At 44.8% G+C, this 23,950-nt stretch overlaps 1 protein-coding gene across 1 annotated transcript in view; it reads left to right on the top strand.

Annotated features, from left to right (window-relative positions):
• Positions 1-729: 729 nt before the first annotated feature.
• The window catches only part of KANK1 (KN motif and ankyrin repeat domains 1), a 662,175-nt gene continuing 638,954 nt past the window's right edge, over positions 730-23,950 (top strand). Inside the window, exon 1 of the mRNA XM_086961224.1 lies at positions 730-1,019. The gene's annotated coding sequence lies outside the window, so the exon portion shown is untranslated. The remainder of the gene's footprint in view (positions 1,020-23,950) is intronic.

Below are 23,950 nucleotides of genomic sequence, written 5' to 3'. Positions count from 1 at the left end.
GCTACAGGGATCACAACACCAACAAAATGGAGGCGGAGGGGGGAGCACAGCGGAGCGCTAGGGAAAACGCGCACAAACAGTCAAAGCAACAGGTAAAATTACCGAAAGTGCAAATAAATCAATTCAGCAACCAGGCACACAGCAGGCATCTAGCCAGCACTATATAAAACTTTTATAATAAAAATAAATAAATAAATATTATATACAAGCCATAGTTGCTGCTTATTTATCTTATGCAACTAACAACCATTGACAAAGACAATAGTCCTGACTTGTATCATATTTATCTGGATGTACTGACAGAGACAGCAAAATACCAGTCAGGTGGCACACTAAGCTGAGCACAAACTTTTAGCCTAGTGTTTAAGCCTCGCCCTTAAATACATTGACCACGCCCCTTTGCGAGACCACCCAGTTTTTTCATCCCATTTAAAGGCCTGACTGTAACTGGAAGTCGCTGTAACATGTGTCCTGCTACTGTATAAAGCGCTCTTATGCCTTTGGGCCATGTCCGCGCTAAATTAAATTGTAAAAATAAAGATAAATAAAAAGGCTAAAGCACCCCAGTTGCACCTTCTTGCACGTGGATGTTATCTGAACATGAATTTGCAGTACAAGCGTTTTGTCTCCCGCTCGCAGATGTCCTCCCTCTCTCCTCAGCGCCCCTCCCACCCCCTCTGAGTCGGGAAGCATGGCCTGTGTGTACTGGGTGTACGCAGGCGCGACCAGGGAGTCCCTTGGAGGGAGGGGGAAGAGGAGGAGGATGCAAGACAAGCGTATGGGATACCTAACTGTGAGCACCGCACCGGCTGCTGCCTTATCTCTGCTGCTACAAAGGGGGTCTGCACTGCGAGACAAGGGGCTCTTCCGGAGCACGCAGCAGGGGCTGAGGGCCCCCCGCAAGCAAAGGGCGCACTGCCCGTTCACAGATGCACCCCCGTCGGCTCTGACTGGCCGGACCTGGACTTTTTATGACTGTTTGCAGGGAGCGCGCGGGATGAACGATGGCAAGCGGGGAGGTGAGTCGGGCTCCGCGCAAGATTCCATTGCGAGGGGTGCATCAGCTTAATTCAATGACGAAAAAGAGTCAGGATAGGGGATACGTATAACTACTCCACACCGGGTCCCAGTAGGGGCAGTGTTGTGAGGGGTGGCTTGTTCTGTGACGTCAGAAAGGTGTGCTGAGCTATCCTGCTCAGAACAGTACTCCATGCACCTTTTTGTAAGGAAGAGAATAAACGTTTCGCCCCCTCATTGAATGAAATGCCTGTTCTGTCTTGTGGCTGCTGCTTCGGGGGGCGAGGTAGTGCTACTGCAGACTCCATACAAATAAAAGAGGACTTGCATGCTGCCCAGGAAAGTGGGGCGGGCGAGCAAACAAGTGCGGGCGGTTTTCCTTTCTTTTTTCCTCCCTTAAAGATAAAGAGGGGGCCTTTGCAGCATCTCCAGAGGTTGGGGTGCAGCAAACTTGGCACAGTCATACCTGCAAACTCTTATTTGTGTGCGAGTATCTCATTTTTGTGAGTGCAATGTTTACAATTGTTGCATCCTTGCTTAAAAATGCGAGTACTTCTATGTTTTAGTTATTCGAAATCTCTTCTTCCTCCGTGATTTAAAAGAAGAAAAAAACATTCTTAACACACTTTAACGTCCGGCGCCAGTTCAGTCGCAACTAACTGGATTTTATTAAATGTTGACTATTGTTGCGCTCTCTTAACTTGCGCAGCCAGGTATTGAAAGGTTGGTATGTGGTTGCTGCTGCCGCTTACTTTTTTTTTTCTTTTCACTTTCATGGAACTTGTCGGCGCTGGCAGTGGGGGAGAAGTAATCTTAGCTCCCCCTAAATCCCTTTTGCAAAGCCCCTCCTCTCCTGAGCACCTCAGAAGGGGGTGAGTGAGGCCTTTTGTTCCTTCAACATCAAAAGCACAAGGGGGAGGGAAGGAGGGAAGGCGCCCTTGAGTCACAGATCTGGCCTCGCCAACCGCCTGTTGCAAGCTATCTTTTAATTACTTGCTTCTAGAATGTTATTCCATGTTAATTTTTGTACGGTCCCTTGGATTAGCAACGGGCTCTAGATTACAAAGTAATTAATCAACATCATTTCTCTAAAATGTGATCATTTTGAACCGTGATCCTGCCAATCACAAAAGGTAAGGTGCGTCAGCATGTTCACGCCAACGCAGCTTCCATCTAACTTTGACAAGTGTGAGATCGACTTTGTTCATGCTGAGCGATCTTTTTTTCTAGTGGTCTTGCTTTGGTGACCTTGTCGACTCTCTAAATGGGGAGTAATTTTAAGGCTGCTAGCACCCTTTATGTTGAGGTCAGTTTATTTAAATTGGGGAAGCCGCACCGAGCTGACGCTTGTGAAACTGGCACCTGTCAAACAAAAATAAATTTGCGCTTGCCAGTTGTCCTAGGAGTAACCTTAGGTCACGAGTAATGTTTACCATCTCTGTAGTGTTAGATTTTTAAACCTATGTTCGCGTCCCTTCTAGCCTACACCGTGTACCTTTTTAGAGTTTTGGAGGCAGGATTGGGTTAATCTTGATTTTTGGTTGAAAAAGATATGCGTTTAGTCATGTGCCTAGTAAAGTGGTCTTCTCTAGATGCTGCTCACTGGTAAATCCAGCCTCGTGCTACCGGTTTTCTGCATGAGCAAAAATGCAGTTGATGATTAGGAAAGAGTACTAAACAGCTTTACAGGGATAATTGACAGTAATTGGTAATCAAAGCTGAAAAGCTAAGGATTGACCGAGAATGGACCGTAAATGACCCTCTTGCCTTATGGCCCAAGGGGTGGACGTGCCTGGGTGGCAGGGTTTGAGACAGATTTAAAAGTATGTAAAAAAGTCAATGCCTCTTGTTACAAATGAAAAGCATAACTCACTTTGCTTTGCATTCTGGGATTTGAGGTTCTTATTTTATTATGGTACAAGGCTACCAGTACCAGAAGGCAAAAAAAAAGGAAAGTATAAACCTTAATCAAGGCCACTGGAATGTTGCAGCAGGGTAGGGCCACATTATGCATAAGGCTGAATAAATTATGCAGCAAGAAAAGGCAAATGATGCAGCATATTTTGGGATAGTATTATGACATTATTTTGTTATTTTTAAAGTTGTTAAGACTGTCTGGGCATAGGTTGCAACTCATTAGTACCAGTTTAACACCCAAACACAGCAAAAAGCTACAGAAATGTGACCAGTCAACTTTTGCAAAGGGCCTTCCACTGTGCAGCAACACTGATGCTGCGTTTTTAGTAACTTTTGAACCATTTGAGCTAGGAGACAACTTTTTGGGTTGTTAAAATTTGCAGATTATGCAATAGATGATGGATTATGTGGCAAATGCAGTAAATGTTTAATTATGCAAAAATCACCACCATCGCACAAATACATAATTTCAGTGGGCCTGGTCTTAATGTGCATTTCCACTGGGAATACTAAAAAAGACATTCAGGGCCCCTTTCTGCCAACCTCTGTAATGTAGATGAAAACATTCCCTCTCCTCTCCATGTCCTGTGATGAGACCCAGGGCTTGCATTGGCCTTCCCTGGAGGGTTACAGGGACACTGAATTACTCCTCTTTAAAACCTGCCATGCTGCTTCAATGAGGTGAGGCAGCGCAGCAGGGGAATGTGTAAAGAATTCAGCTCCAGTCCCTAAGGAGAAGAGTGCTGGGGGAAATGTGAACATGCACTAAGCGGTTATTAATGTGCGCTTTCACCGGGTTTTTCTAAAAAAAAAAAAACAAGGGACATGTATTTATTTACGGTAAAAGCGTCTGGACACCGGGATAGACTTTGAACATCATCTGATCACCCTATGCAAATATCACCTGAACCCACTGAGTTAATTTTTTTTATTAAACATATTGAACACATTTGTTAATGAGTTCTGCTTAAAAATAGATAGCGCCACCATTTAGTAAACTGCCATAAATAAGTGCCGGTGTTTACAAATAAGTAGATTCACAATTTCTTCCAGCCAGATTAGAGAATAATGCGCAGTGTCTCTTTTGCTAAACATTACAAGAGTGTGGTAATCCCCTTTCTCACTTATTTTTTCCTGTGCAAATCCCTTCAGGCTGTACGTGGAGGCATTTGTACAGGGGAAAAAAACACCAGTCCATGTGCGAAAGAATGTTTTTTGTTAAAGTTGTCTTAAACAATCCTTTATTTTCATGGGTGTCCATATGCATTTTGTATATGGACACCCATGAAAATAAAGGATTGTTTAAGACAACTTTAACAAAAACCTTATGACTTATTGACTCATTTGACTACCATTCTTTTCAATATCAAGTGGTGCACCACTCCAAAAGTTCGGGTTCTGCAACTATCTGGGTAGCAGTTGGCACCCAATGACGGCAGGTGCCGGAGTAGCTTGTGCACACTCAACCGGTTTGACTGTAGAAATAAACACCAAGGGAACATAGCAGGGGAGTGCGGTTATTGTGTCCGCCGTTGTCTGCAACCGTACCATGTGCGATTTGTACCTGATTTTGGATTTGCCGCAGCATTCAGAATGAGCTTGCAAGGTTTTGGCCATGTTGTTTGCATTTGAATCTTTTTTCATTTCCACTTCTGATGTATGTCATACAACAGAATGGTTGAGTCATGTTGCTTACACAACTCTCACATTTACAAGGTTGCAACTAACATTTTTTCTCCACATACAAGGTCCACTAGAAATCAAGTCGCCTACATCCCCAATACCTCAAGGTTAAGGTCAATGGTATGGGTAGGAGACAGGGTCAGGGCCGGATTGGGAGCCGAAACCGGCCCTGGCAAACAGCTCATCGGACACCCCCTGGGGTGGGGATGGGTGCAGCCAAGCAGTTTGCCAGGGCCAGTTTCGCCGATATTATTACAGGGGCTGATATTTCCGACCCCGGTAACAAAAATGGCTCACAGGGGCCCAAAACCACCCCCCACCCTAGAGGCCCACCGGAGAAACGCCTGGTACCCGCTACGGCCAGTCCGCCCCTGAACGGGGCTGTAGCTCCTCGTTTCACAGCAAGGAAGAGGCCCTATAAGACCTGGTGGTTGGTTGGAGCAGGACCATAACAGGTGTCTGGGAGGGCAGAGGTCATCGATCACCCCTTTGGCAGCAGGTGTTCTTTTTTGCCTGGATGGATGGAATGAGTATCTGAATGCTGAATGGGTGAATATGCATAATACACAAAAAGTACGTTCTCAGAAAACTTGTACCAACCTAAATATTAATGGGACTTGAACTCCTAATTCGAAATGTGTTAAGGATATGGAGAGATCCTTCTGAAGGACAAGAACCCTCACTCACCTGAGGGTGACATGCTTCATCATAGGGCTCTTTCCTCACACCAGGGCCGCAAGATCCCAAGTGTGGGCTTCAACTCTCCCAACATAGGAAGAGGAGCTGAGGTGTATTTTTGTAGAGTGGGGCCGCGATATTAGGTGGGTGAAGGGCAGAGTGTAAACAAAGAGAATGCTACCTGAGAATGTTAAAACTGTCTCCAGGGGACCCTATAACTTTATTGTGCGGTGTTCTGGGACTGGATTAAAAAACAAGAGGACTAGGGGTTACTTTTGCAAGTAAGAAGAACAGGAAACTGATGTAGCTTTGTAGTTTATTAGTAGATTAGACCCTAAGATGTCACTGGTAGAGAAGCTCAGCTGCAACTGACTCTCACATTCCTATGTACACACAGTGGAGTCACCAACATTCTACTAGAATTAAAGGAACAGTAATAATATAGAAATAGGAGAATGTAACAGTTATCAGCAAATATACCCCTGTTAAAGGTCAACATGTTTCTGCCCTGCTTCGACCCCAATCAGTGGTCATGGGCATTCGTCATGACCAGAAAACAAACTAGTCCCTCTGCTTATAGACCATGTAATAGAAGAAACGTGTTGTAAATAAGAACAGACGTTTATACTGGCCAGTAATGACTTGTAACCAGTCTGTCTGACTGGTGAGGAGTTCACCCTCTCATATGCTCAAATGCATTAGATTGCCTCTCTTTAGCCCAAGGGTACCCCACTTGAAACTCGTTCGACAAACAGTCCGAGTCCTCCAGTAAGGGGTCCTGGAAAGAGGAATATGCAACCAGAAAGCCTGGTCCCCATCACATATAATGTCAATGTCATGCGTAGCAATGATTTTGTTGATATTCAGATTGTATTTAGAAACTGTCTAGTTATTGATTGGTCTGGACAATCGGAAATGTTTTGATTTTGTTGTGTTTTGAATAACCCTAATCCACGTGGTACATGCTCCCATATCAAGGGTCGGGTTTTATCATTGACTCAGTTGAGTTGGGGACGGAATCTGATGTCGGTGCGCCCTTGCTATGTCAAATATAGTTGATTTTGGGGCATATGTATCATTTGTTTTTTTTAGTCGCAAGGCTGTGATTCGCAAAAAACAGCGCTTACGACAAAAAATTCGGAAAACCCGATGTATGAGTAAAATCGCATTGCAAAATTAAGGAATGGCAAAATTTGCAATTCCTTAATTTTGCGTCGGCATTTAAGGAATCGCAAATTGCGATTCCTTAAATGCTATGTATGAAGCACCCAAGTTGTGCATTTTCTCATTAAGAAATCGCAAATTACCACCAACTTGAAGTTGGTGGTAATTTGCGATTTTTTTTCACAAATGCACTTTTTGGCATTTGTAAAGGTGCCATGTGGCGACATACATGCCCTTAGCTCATATGTGTGCGCCATATGCGCACACATGTAAATTTCAGGGGTGCATCAGGGTGTCCTTAGGACACCCTTGCCCCCTTGAAATTATTCTCAATTTGCGAATCGCAAATTGAGAATAACTTTCCAATCATTCCTATGGGCCTCCTGGCCCATAGAAATGAATGGGAAAGTATTCCTTAATTGCGATTTTGAAATTTGCTAATCGCAATTAAGGAATATTAAGAAATTGCAAAAAAAATAGATTTTTTTTTACATACATCCCTTTTTGCAATTCTCAAATAGCGATTTCTAAAAAAACGCTATTCGAGAATTGCAAATGAGGGTGTTGATACATTTTGTGACTAATCTCTCAGGAAATGATTTGACTGAATGGTCTGTGTGTGAAATATTTAGTATATTACTGATTTAGAAGATGAACATCCTGCTAAATTGTTATGCTAATCTTTTATATTGATTGAAATTAGATTAGGTCGAAAGGTCAACCTTTATTCAGGGGGTATTCGTTTTTTGTTACTGTTCTTTTTGCTTCAATTATTGCTGTTTCTGATGACTGGAACATTGATACAGTTTCTACTTTGTGTCTGTAGCCAGCATTTCTGTGGGATATTGGCTTACACTGTTTCATTGAATTTTTTGTTTAGAGTTGTCATCAGTGCACACACTCTACAAACATGGTTAAACCCACTCACTACATTAATAAGGATTATAATAACACACCAATTTGAACAGTTCTTGTAATAGGAATGTGTATGTTAACTCATAACAAGTTAGGTCGTCCATTCGAACAGTGATTACATGGATCTGTATTTTATAAGGCTGTTTTAACTAAGCTCTTAACTGTTGACTCAGTAAGGTTGTTGGCTCAAGAAACAAACCTTGACATGAGATGAAATGATCAATTTTTGTTGTTGTTCCTATTGTGGTGGTGGATGATTGATTGGATGAACCAACACAATGTTCAGATAACCAGGTTAACCCCTCCCCTGCTGATGACGGAACCGCTCCGTCATCAGCTACAGTTGAGCTGTGCTGATGACGGAGCGGTTCCGTCATGGCCCAGCCGCCGCGCCTGCGCGGCGCTGATTTCGCGCCTGCGCGGCGCTGATTTCGCGCCTGCGCGGGCGTTCTAATGAGCGGGGCGGGTCATGACGGAACCGCTCCGTCACCAGCATACCCGCCGCAGCGAAGGGGTTAATTATTACATACACCAATCAATGTATACAAAGAACAGTGTCACTTTAATGTGGGTCACATTATAACCAAAAACCTAGAACCGTTGGTCTGGTTTTGTTTACCAGTAGTCAAACTTTTCAAATGGCACCAAACAAGAGGTCTACCAGGTCATACCATTGATGGGATTTGTCCGCAGCTGCCTCTTACTGTTCCTCAGCAGATAAATTGTTGTCTGCTTCTGGTAATGTTATGTTATGTTATAGAGAATTTTATACCGCGCGCAATTACTATAAGAGTATCCTGGCGCAAACTCGTACATGTAGGCAGAACGACAGAGAGGGAGAACTCGGGTTGTTATATTGAAGAGGTGTGTTTTTAAAGCTTTTTTGAAAAGACCAATGTCCTGAATAACGCGGAGTTGCAGGAGATGAGCATTCCAGGCTCTAGCTGCTATCACAGAAATGGACTGTCCACCCAGCCGAGCACGCTGAAAGCGGGTAAGGACGATCAGAGACTGATTGGCCGATCTGAGGCAGCGGTTGGGGACATACATAGAAAAACGCTTTCTCAGGAAGTGAGGTCCTTGATCATGCGTAGCTCTGAAGGGGAGAACCAGGGATTTAAACAAAATTCGTTGTGCCACAGGCAGCCAGTGTAGACTACGCAGATGATGTCGGACACTAGACCTCCTCAAGAAGTCAAAAAGAAGTCTAGCCGCCGCATTCTGAATAACCTGAAGACGCTTAATCAGGTAAGCAAGGGCACGTGACACCGTCTCTTTGGCTTCCCTCGGAAGTAAAGGAAAAAATCTACAAAGGGCCTTCAAAGTGCCAAAGCAGATGTACTAGGGCAGATTTTGGTGAAGCGTCATTCATTTTTATAATTTAGATGGGGCAATGGGTAAGGTAGGTTAGCTGATGAGATCCAGCTGTGTGCACAGGAAAGCAACACAAAGATATTCCATTTGTCTAAACAGCTGTATTGTATGCTATTGTTGATTTTAAACCAGGTTTTCCACAACCTAAAAGAGCTGATGATTCAGCATTGACTTGCATGTTTCTCTGTAGTAAAGGCTAATAAACTGGACATGTATGCACAGTGCTAACCCTCAGGCAGAGTTAAGTCTGGCAGTCATGACTTCCATAATTACCATAATTGCTATTAGTAGGGGTTGCTCTGAGGTCCAGGTGGTGAGGCAGGGGCAAAAAAAAAACGAACAAAAAAGACTTACCTGAAAACGGCTGGCCGCTGCCTCTCCTTCTTCCTGTCTCCGGTCCAGCAGCAGGAAGCACCCAAGCTCCCAGGCTCCCCTGAGTCTATCCCAAAGCTGCCATGCAGCGTTGTAATTGGTCTGAGCTCCGTGGATAAGCGCTCAGATGGGGAATGGGAGGCTGGGCATTACAGCCTGGTGGGGAAAATGCAAAGTGTGCGTTACTGTTTAGCAAGCCCAAAAGGGCAGGCCAAGCAGTCCTGCGCACTTAGGGATTGCAAACCACTTCTCTGCTTTAGCGGTGGATCCGGCACTGAACGCTATACATTTACATCCAGTGAATTGAGGAATGGAGCCTGTCATTTGCTGATTTGTTACTGTTTTTCAATGAAAACTTGAATTGGATGAGACCATTCTTTAGCACCTTTTTATGAAATATAATTCTATCAAACCTGTGCTCCTCAGAACCTAAACACACACTCCTAAGTTTTGTGGAAGATTTATTTTTTCAAAGTCTTCCAATAGTTGAAGTATCTTGTTGTGCAGCACAGGGATGTGGTGGGTGTGGATATTTTCAACACCATCATTACTCACTCGTCGAAATTCTTTGAAAGGCTATCCAACAAGAAGAGGCATACCTGGTTTCTAGGAATGCAACCTTGAAAAAGGAGCTGTAATAAAAGGATTTTCTGCTCTTTGGTCTGGAAACACAGTGCAAACTGAATACTAAGTGGAAGTGAGTAGTCCTGTACTAACTGTGCCTGTGGTGAAGTAAAACAAACTTTATGATTGGATAGTACAAACAGTGTTTTAGTGCACGCGCAATTTAGAAGCATAAACATCTGCAGTTGCATACAAAACTGTTAAGAAAACAAAATTTCCCACAATAACATACACCTGCATCTTCCCCACCGGCTTCTCAGTTTACGGACATTGTTTGAAAAGAGTAGGAGTTTGGTAGATGAATTTATGGCGTTAGCACAACTTAGACCATTAAATAAGAACCCAACCAACGTTGGCGGCGCCATGTCATGTAGTTCCTACTAATCCGTGGTATCTGCGTGTTTGACAACCTAATCTTTGGGTGAGGTGCTAGACTGATTCCGAGCACCCCCGCAGGATATGTTGTCCTAGAGACAAGCTGGCTTACAGTGCCATAATAAGCCCCCTAACCTTACCAGGGAGTGAATAGTTTCTGGCAACCACTGAACATGACAACCCTGACCCTCTCCGACATTGTGAAAACAGGACAGGACCTTTCGCTCTGTCACTCATGCTTAATAATGCTTAGAGAAATATACAAAATACACAGTTGGAAGTTTTTAATATATTTATTGAACCATCGTTATTCTTGTATAGAATACATGTGCTACGATAATCAGTAGACAGAAGCAGATGAAAGTGATTACAAGAACTAAAAGAGTAAATAGTAGATACAGTTCTACCATGGTGCTACAACAGTGTATATATGCAGGCATACGCCTGTCTTGGTTCTGAAGTGGACACCCCATCACAGAGATGTCAGACCGCTGCCTGGTGAAGTCTCATCATGCAAGGACCCTCTGTGTCAGCTGAAGTGCCCCCTCTGCTAATCTTATGGGATGCTCTTTATCCTGTGTGGAGCAGCATGTGTCCTCGTGGCTGCTTCCCTCGTGTGTATGCAAAGGTGCCATTTTTGTTTTTCAGGCATCGCATGCAGGGTCGGCTCCTCCATTAGGGCAGAGGAGCGTTGCCCCACTGCTTTCTCGCAGTGTGAGAAGCAGAAACATAAAATGGTATTTTAAATACCATTTTATGTTTCTGCTTCTTGTGCTGCGAGAAAGAGGAAGGTAAGGTATGCCTGGTTTGGGGTGGGGGTGGGCGGTTTGGGGAGGAGTGACTGGCCCACTGTTGTGGTCTCTGTTTGGTTGGCTCTCTGGGGCCGGCCAAACCAGTCATGCGCACCCTGCTGTAGTGTAGTTCCTAGTTTCCCACTAGGCCCTGCGCATTGGAATAACATAAACAGTAGTATCGACGTGGAACTGCTTATAGTCCAGGCCTCCACTGACTATGCTAAACTTAATTGGGTTGTGTTACCAACTAGCTCAGAGGTCACTGGAAACTTTCTTCTCTGCATAGGAAGTGATCAGCTTCCCTGGCACAGACAAGAAGGGATTCAGTTTTCCAACAACCGTGCAACATGACAACTTTGCTCCTCAGATCAAGAGTCGATCTCTAGGGTCGTGTGAAACAATAGACATAGATTTCACTCAGTCAGTCTAGTGCAGTTTACTTTCACAGTATGTAGAGAATAGAGAGACGGGCGTTAGTCAATAAAGGGTTAACATTTATTGAACAGTCTTTCTTCTCGTACAAGAGAAATGTATTGCCACAATTGCAATAACTGTTATTATAAAAAGTACGTACAGTAAGATAAGCATTGCGAAATAGAACTGTAAAAGCATTGATATGGTTTCTTAGCCATACAATGGTTTAAAAGTAATAAAACATATATACAGTCATATATACATTAGGCTAACATACTCAACTGGTGCTTCTAACTAAGCCTACCCCAGTGTGCCTGACCTAAGCCTAACACGTGAGAAGGGGGAGTAAGTAAGTAGCTTAAGTTAAGTTGGTTTTGCCAAGGTTTGTTTCAAGAATTCTCATCTAAGGGTTTAGTCAACACCATACCTCTGAATAGAATGATGGAGGATTGGTATCTCCTTCAGGGGTCTCTCTCGATATCCCAGTCACCCGCGAGGGTAAACCGGAAGCGCCGGGACTGGATTTCTCTGCACGAGAAATGCAGCGGCTTCTCTCAGCGCGTCGAGGAAGGAGGGGTGACAGCGTCCGCGGGCAGCTGGGCTGGATGTCTTCGCAGAGGACGGCTGCACGGCTCCTCAAGCGTACTGCACCATAGGTCGCGCTGTAGCGGCGATAATGGTAATCAGCAGCTTCACCACCACAGGATAGCAGGCTGCAGCGACAGAGTGCTAGTTTTTACCAACACAGGGTCATGCAGGCAGCTGGCATCAGCAACAGGTTCGCTCACTGCTTAAGGCAACGTTGGTAATATTTATACCTGACAGGTGCCGGGTTTGACGCAAGTTTGCCGGACATAAGACGTCAATTAAAGATGTCACTAGGAAGTGATAGTTATCAGTTGCTCATTAGAGTTCCATTACTAATCAAAACATAGCAAGCGGGGATTTCCAGGTTTGCTAAGTTTTTATCTTGTTGAAGAACTCGGAGTGTTATCTAGGAATATCAGATAGTGACTGCTGCTCTGTCATTGCACTAATTGGTCGCAAAGGAAGTAGCAGAGAGTCATGCTGGAATGTGGCTCTGTTCGTGTGAGGCCAGAGATGACTTTTCAGAAAATCGCACTTGAACGGTTATGCCAATATAGGGAATAAATGGATTTATAGCCGAATAGGGGCATAAGGTCACAGTATCGATCAGGAACCTAGATAAGCACGCAACACTGCATTCTCTCCTATGTAGGCTACGTGCAACCTACATAGAGAAAATGGCCTTCCTACAGGCACCCAGCTGGGCGCTGTCCGCACCACGAGCGGAGGCGGCCCGGGACCTGGTCAGGTACACTTAAAAAAAAAAAAATTTATTTAACCCCCTTCCCGTCACGTGAGTCATGACTGATCGCGTGTGAGTTTGTACCATGCTGCTTTATTCCCCTATTTCTTGGTCAGTCCCTTTCCTTTGTTGACAGACAGTGTTTTGCTGACAGACAGTGTGACTTTGAGCCCATGCCAGTATTTTGTATTTTTATTTAAAGAGTTTTATAAAGCATGGACGTGACCCTTCCGGGTATTGGAGCGCTGAACGAATCGTAGACAGGTTATACAAACATAGTAGATGGCAAAACGGTTATAAGAGAGAACAGCAAGAACTTCAGAGCATCCATCAAGCAGGTTGAATCACAATGTTATATTGTCAACAGTAGTCATACGGGGTTGTTAATATGTCAATAGAGATATTTGTTCATCAGAAATCTTTTAATTTCTATTTTGAAGGTAGTAATCGAGGGGTTGGTTATGATAGTGGGTGGCAATGAATTCCATATTCTAGGGGCTAGGCCAGAGAATGTACGGTTGTATGTTGTCTTCTTGTTGAGCTTCTGCGGTTTGAGCGATAAGGAATTGGCCCTTCTCAAGGAGCTACTGCCCCCTGACCATTACATTTATTGGCCAGGTAAATGGGAGTGTTGTGGTGTTGAGCCTTGTGAGTCACGCAGGTTATTTTCAGCTGGATCCTTGCTTCAAGCCGTAGCCAGTTAAATTTTTTTAAGTCTGGACCAATATGATCACATTTTCTAGATCTCGTGACTAGTCTAGCAGCTGAGTTCAGCACAGCCCTTAATGACGCTAAGCTTGTTTTGGGCAGGCCTGCGGGACAAGCAATCTTATAGTCTAATCTGGAAATGACTATGGATTGTATTACCATATGAAGGTCATCAGGGGGCAAGAAAGGTTTGATTTTCTGAAGGATGCTCAGCTGGTAGTTGGCTCCCCTGGTTGTTGCGCTGATATGATCTTGCATCTTCAGATATTTGTCCAAAGTTCTACTGAGTGATCTCATGAAGTCAATGATGGCCAGGGTGCAATTGAGAGCTGTAAGTTGTTTGAGCTGTTCATGTATAGGTACAGAGCAGTTGAGGGGGGGGGGGGGGGGGGGTTTATCATGAGGAATTCCGTTTTGAGGGCGATGAGCATGAGGTTGGTGTGGGTTAGCCACTGTTGGGTTTGCAGCAGGGTGTGGTTAAGAGTCTTAATGTCTTCAGGGAGTGAGATTTTCAAGTATAATTGAGTGTTGTCAGAATAGATGTGATAAAGCATATTTGAGTGCTTTAGAATTTCCATGAGGGGGTTCCATAAAAAAACTGAATAGCGTAGGAGAAAGCATGGATCCTTGGAGTACTCGGAGTCAGAGAGAGTATGCTTGACTTTTATTCTTTGAGATCTGTTATGTAGGAATGACGCAAACCAGCGTGCAACAGGTTCAGATCGCCCCGTCCTTGTCTCCAGAAGGCTGATCATGCTATCATGTTTGACCATCTCAAACTCAGAGGATAGATCTAGAAGTATAAGTAGGCATGATTCCTTCTGATCAGGCAGTTTTGGGTCATCAACACTATCTGTTAGTGCTGTTTCAGTGCTATGTCCCTTTTTATGAAGCCAGATTGGCAGTCGTCCAGAAGATGTAACTTTTCAATATGGTCACAGAGTTGCAAGTGCACACATGTTTATAGCATCTTTGCTAGTGTGGGGAGGTTGGTAATGGGGGGAAGTTGTTGAGGTCAGACTGATCTGCATTAGGCTTTTTGAGTGTAGGAATGACTTGCCCTATTTTTATAATAACAAAAGCAAGATTCCTTTCTGTGTTGTGCTGCGGTTTTTGTGACCAACAGTTGGTCACAAAGCCGCAGCATGACACAGAAAGGAATCTTGCTTTTGTTATTATTTTGATACCCAGTCCTTTCTGGTTTTTCTGGGAAACTCTCTTCTTTGAAGATTGCCCTATTTTTAGACAGTCATGGACCCAGGCCCTGAGATAGGGATGCGTTAATAATCCTAGTCCAGAGCAGAAGAACCGAGGATTTTGGCTTTGGTGGGTTTAGCATACACAAGATAAAAGAAATCGTTGGAGGGCTTTAGCGATAATATTATGTTGAGTATGTCGACTTCACCTGGAAATTTGAAAGCATTCCATGTAGCATTGTTTTTTGTGGAGAAGCTGGATTGGGGGGTTTTACCTCGTTTTTGAATGGGGAGGTGATTGGGAAAGGAATTGTGTGGTAGATGTTGGGAGGCAAGACGTTGTACTGATTCGATCTTCTTGGTCTTTTCCATGAAATGGGCGGATAAGTTGTTTCTACAAAGTGACGATCCCTTATCTCCTGAATAGGAGTTAGAGTTGGGGGTTGCTTGTTGCTTGATAAATTCAAATAGTTTTTGACTTAATCTAGTTGTGTCTTTAAGTGTTCTATTTTAGATCTTCAAATGTGTTTTATTATAGGCACTTCTCGTCGACCTCAAATGCTTGCGGTGAGAGATGGAGGGAGAGATTCTCGAAGTTCTCTCAGAAAGTCTTAACTTACACCTTTCTTTATTAAGGTTGCAGTTGAACCAGGTTTTGTATTGTTTGCAAGGGAGTCCTTTTAGCTTTTCGTAGCAACTGCATCGAGAATGTCTCACATAGATTGGAAATAGTGATCTCTGAGATTGTTAACGTTCACTATGTTTGTAGAGGGTTGTAAGATTTTGTTGCTGATAGATAGAAGATAGCTTGGTAAGGTTAATATTTCTCAGGTCTCTGGTCCATTGTTTGGTTGTACGCGATTGACCCTGTCGAGCTAGCGTGTTACCCAAGATAAGGAAGGAAACTAGATAGTAATTAGACCAGTCGCAAGGGGATATGATTCCATTTGTAAGACATTGTCTTTGGAGATGAGGTTGAGGGTTGCACCTCTATTATGTTTACGGCACATGATTGAGTGAGGTTGAGGTCCAAGAGGAAGGCTTTGAAGATGTTCAGTAAATAACTTTAGTGTCATTCCAGTGAACGTTGAAATCCCCAAGGCAGAGCTTGTTGGTGGTTTGGTCTGAGTTAGATATAATGGTCTCCATTGGATGTTAAATGAAAAGAAGATTGTTGCCCTGGTGGTGGAGAGAGTGTGTAGAGTGCATACTATCTTATTGTTGTTCATCGATACCTAGATATTTACAAGAGGGCATTGGAGCAGTATGAGCTTGTTTTAGGGTGAACGAGGAGTGGAAAATGCATGCTAAGCCGCCTCCTGTTTTTCTTGGTCTATCTAGTCTGGTGATAAAGTTGGGTGGAACTAGAATGTCCATAATGGGTAAGGATGTGTCCGAGACCGCCTTCCTCGCCGTCACAGACGACATCCGTGCCCTCCTTGACCAAGGCCAAAAGGCAGCCCTTATCCTCCTGGACCTTTCAGCAGACTTCTACACGGTCTCCCACCGCAAACTAACCACCAGACTACACTACGCTGTTCTCCAAGGAAAGACCCTAGATTCTGTGCGCTCATTCCTCATGGGCAGAACACAGAGAATAAGACTCCTGCCCTTCCTCTCAGAACCTACAGAGAGCAGAGTTTGAAACTGACAGTGACCAGATGCGGAATACCCCAAGGATCCTCTCACAACCATCATCAGAAACCATGGGCTCTACATAGTCTTCTATGCCAATGACACCCAACTCATCCTCTCCCTCACGAAGGAACCCAACGTCACTAGGCACAACTTTCAAGAAGGGATGACAGCCTTCACAACCTGGATGAAGATCAGCTGCCTGAAACTCAACGAAGAGAAAACAGAGGTCCTCATCCTCGGCTCCACCCCATACGCATGGAACGACACCTGGTGGTCCTCAGCTCACGGAAACCCACCCAGCCCAACAGACCGAGCTCGTAACCTTGGTATCATACTGGTCTCATCGCTCACTATGAATCGCCAGATAAACGCTGAATCCTCTGCATGCTTCAACACCCTCCACATACTACATAAAACATTCAAATTGATACCCTCCGACACCAGGAACAGTCACTCATGCCCCTCATCAACAGCAGACTCGACAAATGCAATGGCCTGTAAACCGAAATCAACAAAAATCTCCTCTGCAAACTCAAGGCTGTCCAGAATGCTGCAACCGGACTAATCCTCTATATCCCACAACACAACCACAACACCTCCGTGACCTCCACGGGCTACCCATCAAAAGACAAGAGAAGAGTAACTTTCAAGCGGCTCGCGTACGCCTACTAGGCCCTCTACAACATCAGAACCCAATTCTTTCTGCAACCGCCTTTCATCTACCCCTTATTTGTCCCAGTCTTGTACCTGGTTTGCTTCCCTCTTAAGAGCGCGCTGCCCTGTGCTCTTGCTCTAATTCCTGGCTGCATGCTCTTTTGTAGGTCTCGCCTAGCGACGCAACGCATGCGCTGCTCGCCTTGGCGAAACTATTGTTGACGGTTTGGTGGGCGAAAGGGGATGGGCCATGTGCGCGCCTGGACAGGCCATGTGCACGCGCATGGCGTCTCCTCTCTGGTGTCTCCTCTCTGGTGTCTCCTATCTAGCGACGTTAGCTTTCACACGCTCCCATGGCGCGCTTCATTTAACTTCCAGTTTCCATGTCTTTTCAATACAGCATTTCAGCAGAACAGGCATGCGTAGGGACAGGAGATATGCACGCACACTTTACCGCGGAGACAGCTTGTTTAAAGCAGGATTAGTTCCCAGGTCCACTCTGCCCCTTTGCAGATGAGTGAGACTACGTCACACAGAAGCCTTAGCAACTGAATGAGGCAGTCTGAGGAGTGCAGAAAACTGGGGCCTTATATATATTAGGGTTACATAGTCATCATAAGGCCAAGGGGCAGTCCTGGCTCACGTAAGCATGCAAAAATGACTAATATGGGCATGCAAGATCGGCTTGCTCCAAAAAAAGTGGGAGGAGAGTTACTTCTCCATACAGCAGCAAAAATAGCCTGACAGTTATACTAGAGAAGCAGGTGCATTCTACTAGCTAGGCCCTTCTGGGCATGTGCGAAGGTGGAAGATGCTAAATATAGTTTGTTTCTAGGAGATTACAAGAGCAGTCAACACTGAGGGAGGACAGAGCACATGGCAAGCACGTGGCAGCACATGGCAAACAAGATGGCTGCCAGAAATACAAAATGGCTATCACAAAACGGATAAGATAACTTCTAAATACAGGATGGCTTCTGCTAAAGCTAACCCATTGCTGTCAATTTACAACACCCCCCCCCGTTGGCGGTACAGCCCCTCACCCCCCCTCCACCCCCTCCCCCACCGCAAACCATCCCTTATCGGCCTCCATGATTGTGCCCCTTGCCAAAGCTCTCCCTCTCGCCTTGTTGGGGAGGCTTCCAGCAGTATTGCCTCGGAATCTCAGAGTCCCCTCTGAGAGAGTCCACAGTGTTAAGGGATTCTTCACTTAACGGAGGTCTGGGATAGTTCCCTTTATTATGGCACCTCTTGCTAAAAGCACTCCCTCTCCCCTTTTTGGGGAAGGATCCAGTATGTAGGCCTTGGAGTCTCAGAGACCCCTCTGAGAGAGTCCACTGCATAAAGGGAACCTCTCGCAACAGAGATGGGGAAATTATACCACTTCCCCCTGGGATCACAACTTACTGGACTTGGGACGCAGCTTTGAGTTGTCTACCGGTTTGTGTCCTCGTCATCCTTTTTCCATGCTGTGTCTCTCACCCTCCCCTCCTCTCTCGCTCTTTCACTCTGTCTACCTCCCCTGCTCCTACCCCCCTCCCTTGAATCTCTCCCCTTGCCTTCTTTTTCCCTTATGTATATGTCATTATTGTCTATCTCACCCTTACGATGTAACCTGCAACTATGGTCTGATACTCATGTAAAGTGCTCTGATACCTCCGGGTCTAGCCCGCGCTATTTAAAACCTTTTTAAATAAAATAAAAATAAATGCACAGCACATAATGGACCTCTGAGGTAGTTATCTTCAAAGATCCACCAACATGGTTCCAGGAGTCTCCGCATGACAAAATGCACATTGAAAGAAAACTTGTTCAATTTGTTGCTCCTCGGCCAGCAAAGAAAAGTTCAAAAGTCACACAAAAATCCGGTCCGGTCCTGGCCCGGCGGTCCTGGGCCTGGCGCAGGACAGCGAGGGCTGCTCACTTGCAGGAATCTCCAAACTTGGGGCACCCGGGAAGGAGGTGCAGTAGAGGGGCTTCTTTCCAGCCACTGGTGGCTCCTCATGCAGACCCTGCTGCCCAGGTCCCGGGGATGCGCATAGTGAGAGGCACCGGGAGCACGAGGAGTCTCAATCCATGTTCAGAGCCCCGGCGGCTGCACGGGGATGGGGAGCAGCGCGCTGGAAGCTTTCCATTCTCCCATTCAGAAAGTTCAAGCATCTGCAATGCAAATGGTCTCACATTTACGCAAGTTTGAGCTATTGGCATTATAAATGATAATGCCTTTTTTAATTTTTTTTTTTTAACATACATAAAAGGCATTGTCATTTACAATGGCAATAGCTTAAACGTGCGTAAATGCGAGACCTATTGCATTGCAAATGCTTGAGCATCAGATCACGCCTCTCTTCCATGCCCCGTCTGGCCGTTCTCTCTTTTGCTCTAAAATGCATGTCACTTTCATTGACCTGGCTTCGCCTTCAAATTCACTCTCCGCTTCCTCCTCTGCTACCTGAGCAAATCCTGTAGCCCCACCCTCATCATTGGTTCCCGGGGACTGGAGCTCCCTTCTCTCCCAAGCTCGCAGAATTACTATCGAGAACCCCCACACACTAACTTTCTTGACACTCATTTACCCCAGCTTGAACTAGTGGGAGTGTGGGTTTTAATTGCCTTTCGGGTGTCACATGTTGAGCATTGAGGATTGGGAGTCAACTATTCTGGGGACCTTCCCTAGGGACTTGGGCTGCGCTGGAGGCGTTTGGGCTTGCTTGCTTTTGGCTTTCTCGGACTGTCTTTGATTTGGTGCGTGGCTCCTCAGCTTCTACTATTGCTGGACTTGAATATCCAATCCAGGGGGAGCTGCTGTGAGGCCATTGGAAAGGTGGGATTTTCACTCTAGAATCAGAACAATTTTCTAGAATCCCGCCACAGGTCGACTGGACCTTTTTACCTGTCATAGAGTGTAGAAGGCAATCTATCTCAACATCGTAATGTCAATTAGAGCTATCCCTATTGCTTTCCCCAAAGAACCACTGACAAAAGGTCAAGTTTAAAGATTTATTATAAAGCCAAAAGCAGTTGTGTATATAAACACCTCAGTAACAAGTTCAAAAGATAAACAGGCACTAATACAAACATGATCCTACGGAAAAGTCTCAATCGACTAAGAAATAATACTAGTATCAATTCCAAGACCACGAGACTAGCAAGAATTGCTATAATTTGAGTCTTAGTAGACATCGAAGAAAAGAAGAAATACATCCAGATTAAGCTGTCCCTACACTATACTAAGTGACATCCCTACTTAACAGAGTTCCCTCCTAACAAAGGTGTCAGCCGTGGTGACTTCCAAAGAAGCTCACTCACTTGTTTCGGACTTAGCCTATGAACCCATCTCGCATAGCAAAGCTCTCTGCCTACCCAGCATCTTTCTTCGCCCTCATGCGCATCTGCTCTGATCTCCTACCGGGGTGCTGTCCTTAATACAAAACCCCACAATATGGACGACACGCCCTAAGGTACGCCCCTCTCAAAAGTATTAATTTTCAAAGTAACTTCATTACGACATCTTCATCCTTGTTCGTTGAAAAAACGGCCTTGGGTCCCAGAGTCTTCTCCTCTTGAAGTTGCTTCCCTAAATTCCACAGCCACTCCTCCATGTCTAGGACTACCATCCTAACGCTCATATACAATGGGCCCTTCTCTACTTTCTTTGGTTAACCTTGCACCTGCAAAGGAACGCACATAAATCGATTCAAAGTTCCATGCTACTTGCAATTAACTTTCTAAAGCAACCCTCTAGATAGGACATTTCCATGATTTAATGTTAAAAGAAACATTCCTAGTTCGGCCTACACAATCCTCTCCCCCACCTGGGCCTCTGCACGTTTCGGGATATCACCCCCTAACATTGGCAAACATTTTCGTTCATTAGGCCTACATCATTATAGCAAAAAGAATACATTCTCTAACTAAACACTTCTATGTCGTTACATGAATACAATAGTAAATTTCTAAACCTGCATTTAAATACATCAATGCCTATTCGAACATCCTTTAACTGAATTAGTATTATACCACAAACACATTTCTAAGTTAACATGACATTAGTATTTTCAAAGCACTTTACGTTACAGTTATGTAAATTCTGGCACATGGGTTCATAGCTCTGTGTCATATTCAAACATGATTATAATCCTCTATATATGCGGGTGCTGATTACTCGTGAATATGGTGCACCCCTACAATTTCTAACACAGTTTTGCGCTCTCTGTCCCCCCCCCCCCTTTGATGACCTGTGTCATCACCACCAACCCACATTCCTTAGGGTAGGAACCGAGCTACACAGCACTTGCTGCAACGTTCCCTCGCCTGAGCATTTCTAATGCCCTTAGACTTCGATATTGATTGTCCTGCCAGTTCTCCATTTTCTGCTCTTGTACCCTCATCGATCTTGCCAGTCTATTTGATCTATACCATTTGTACAATCTCAGCAAACCCCAAAATCCAATCACGCATGACACTATGATGATGAGGGGTTCCAGTACGTATCCAAGAAAACTCCTTCCCAGGCTTGCAAACCAATTTCCAAAACTTCCAAACCCCTTGCCAACCTTTTCCCAGGTATTCTCTTGCGTCAAATCGTTAATTTCATAGTGAATTGCAGTAATGTTGCGTATATATTTCTTTAGATCCTTGGAATTGTCTGGAATATACGTGCAACATTCCTGAACCTTTAAAAGTTTACAGACTCTGCCCTCTTTCGCCAGAAGGACATCTAGAGCAACACGGTTCTGCAAAACCATTGCCCTAATCAATAGCATCTCACCATGAATCAACACCAGTGACTTTGCCGTACTCATCGATAATTCGTCCACCACTGTTGCTCATCTCCGTATCTTTACGTCATTTAAAATCACTCCCAACATTGGTATCGCAGCTCCAAACACATCTCCCACTATTGCACCAGCACTTTCTCCTCTCTTTACCCTTGTTAATTTTCCACCCTCCACCTGAGAAAAATCCTCAGTGTGATATATCTTAGGAAAAATAATCGCCAGGTAACATGTCCCATACCACTTATCCGGCAACCTCACGTACGCGTTTTTCCCACAGACAAAGTACACCGTAGGGATCACTTGCACCACGCTCTTCAGGAAATCCTTGGTGTAATATTCTAACGTGAAAGTGTGTTCACAAGTTGTCTGGCCCACATACACATTTTCGTAATACGTCTTTGGCCTATGCAAACACAACTTCCCTTTCTGCACCACGTCCAATGCTATCGGACCATAGCTTCCTCTTGTCTTATGTCCAAGTTCCTCATCCGTCCAATCTACTTTGCCCTGACCTGACGTCTGTAACTGCTTTTGTTTTTGATATCTATCTTCTACCTGTTCTATGAACTTCTTCTCTACCTCTGTCAATGAGCAGGTCAAGTTGTGTCGGTGTGCATATGAGGTGTCTATTGCTCGTGTTGGAATGAAAAAGTATCTAAGTCTATCCTCTGATTAATAATAATCCCACTTGTTCAGGTGCTTATAATTTGGGACTTCCGGTAGCACAGCATCATAATTCGAAAAGAAATATTCAAAATGAGTCCGCCCATAAAATATGCTAAGCAGCAAACTACATGAATTTCCATACGTCAATGGCAGGTGATGGTATCTAATACCCTCATCTACTGAAGCTGGCAACTGCTTACACACATAACAATACTTTGCATCCATCGCATCAATGTACTCCTACAACAACTTGGCATACGCATTCTTCCCAAAGTTTCCTTTGGACAAATCTGCATGTAATCTACGGCTTTCTTCTGCTAGCAAAGCTTTCTCGGCTCCTATGTTTACTTCTTTCTGGCTAGGAGTGGTGGGTGTAGGTGTTCCCTCGACCCCCGCTTCCTGCTCTTGTGGTGCTAAATAAGAAACTAAAACTACTACAAATATAAAGAAAATCACTAACCCTATAGGTGTGCCTATAATACATTTTGCCCTACGAGTCGGGTTCCCTGCCTCCATGGTCTGACAGTGCGATTCGTTTCTAGCAGCAACACAAAGTCTCTTGGCTTTATGAATTTCTCGAACCACACCAGGAAGCAGAGATCCCCTTTTTACTTCTTCCTTTTCATTTGGCAATCTGGCGACTAACCCTTCTCCGTCCTCTAAGGGATGTCCCTAATTTTCTTCTTCTTCCACTCTGCCCTAAATAATTTCAACAGCTATTTACAAAGTCTTTACTGATCAACTATAAGATTTTCTCCAACTGCACAGAGTACGTAATCCAAAAGTTCCATGTGAAGGACTACTGATTCATAAGCGGGTATTTCAGGGCCAAATGTAGGAAAAACCAGTCTATTCAGGATTAAGTCACTTATCTTGCTTAGGAAAGGGGGATTAGGGACTGTGATAGTCAGTATACCTTCAATTTCCAGTCCAGGTACCAACAGTATCACTTCCAACTTAAGATTGGGAGTCGAATCGGTCACAAGCACTGACCTCACCCTCCCGGATCTCAGTACACCTGGCATTTGTTAAAGGGTAGGTCCACTCCGGAGTGGCGTATCTTCTGCAAGGTACTCTCACCCTCCTTGATCTCCTCGGACCCTTTTCCTCTGACTCTTGGCTTTCTCCTTCCGGGTCTGATTCTTCAGATACAGGTGCAAGATCTTTCAGAGGTCAGCCTCACGTTCAGCCTTTTCCATCTTTCAGGCCAACTTGCCTCTGTGCTGTTCACTCCTCTGCCCCTCGTCGGCACAACCTGCTCATCTCTGCCTTCAGCTCTTTCAGAGTTGAGATCACCTTCACAGCAGCTTCCCCATTCGGAGGCAGATTCGGTGTCATTGTCGTTGTGATCTCCCTCAGTTTGGTCAGATGAGTTACCAGCTTCTTCAGACACCCCCACAGCTTGACTTGTCCCCTCTAGTGGATCTTCCTCCACAGCTGGATTTTCTTCAACGAGAGGAGCTGTTTCTTCCAGGGGCGCTGGGACTCTTCGGGTGTGAGAAGCATGTATCCAATTTGGCAATCCACCGCACTTCACAGCAGTGTTCGTCACCAGGATGACTTGGAACGGCCCTCTACAGCGGACGTCCAAGCAGCTCTTCCTCACGTGCTTCCGCACCAGAACCAAGTCACCTGGACACAGGTCGTGAC

Source organism: Lissotriton vulgaris, chromosome 3_1 (genome assembly GCF_964263255.1).
Source record: "Lissotriton vulgaris chromosome 3_1, aLisVul1.2, whole genome shotgun sequence".
NCBI lineage: Eukaryota > Metazoa > Chordata > Amphibia > Caudata > Salamandridae > Lissotriton > Lissotriton vulgaris.
The sequence above is the reverse complement of the archived record's forward strand: the minus strand, read 5'-3'. Positions and strand labels throughout refer to the sequence as shown.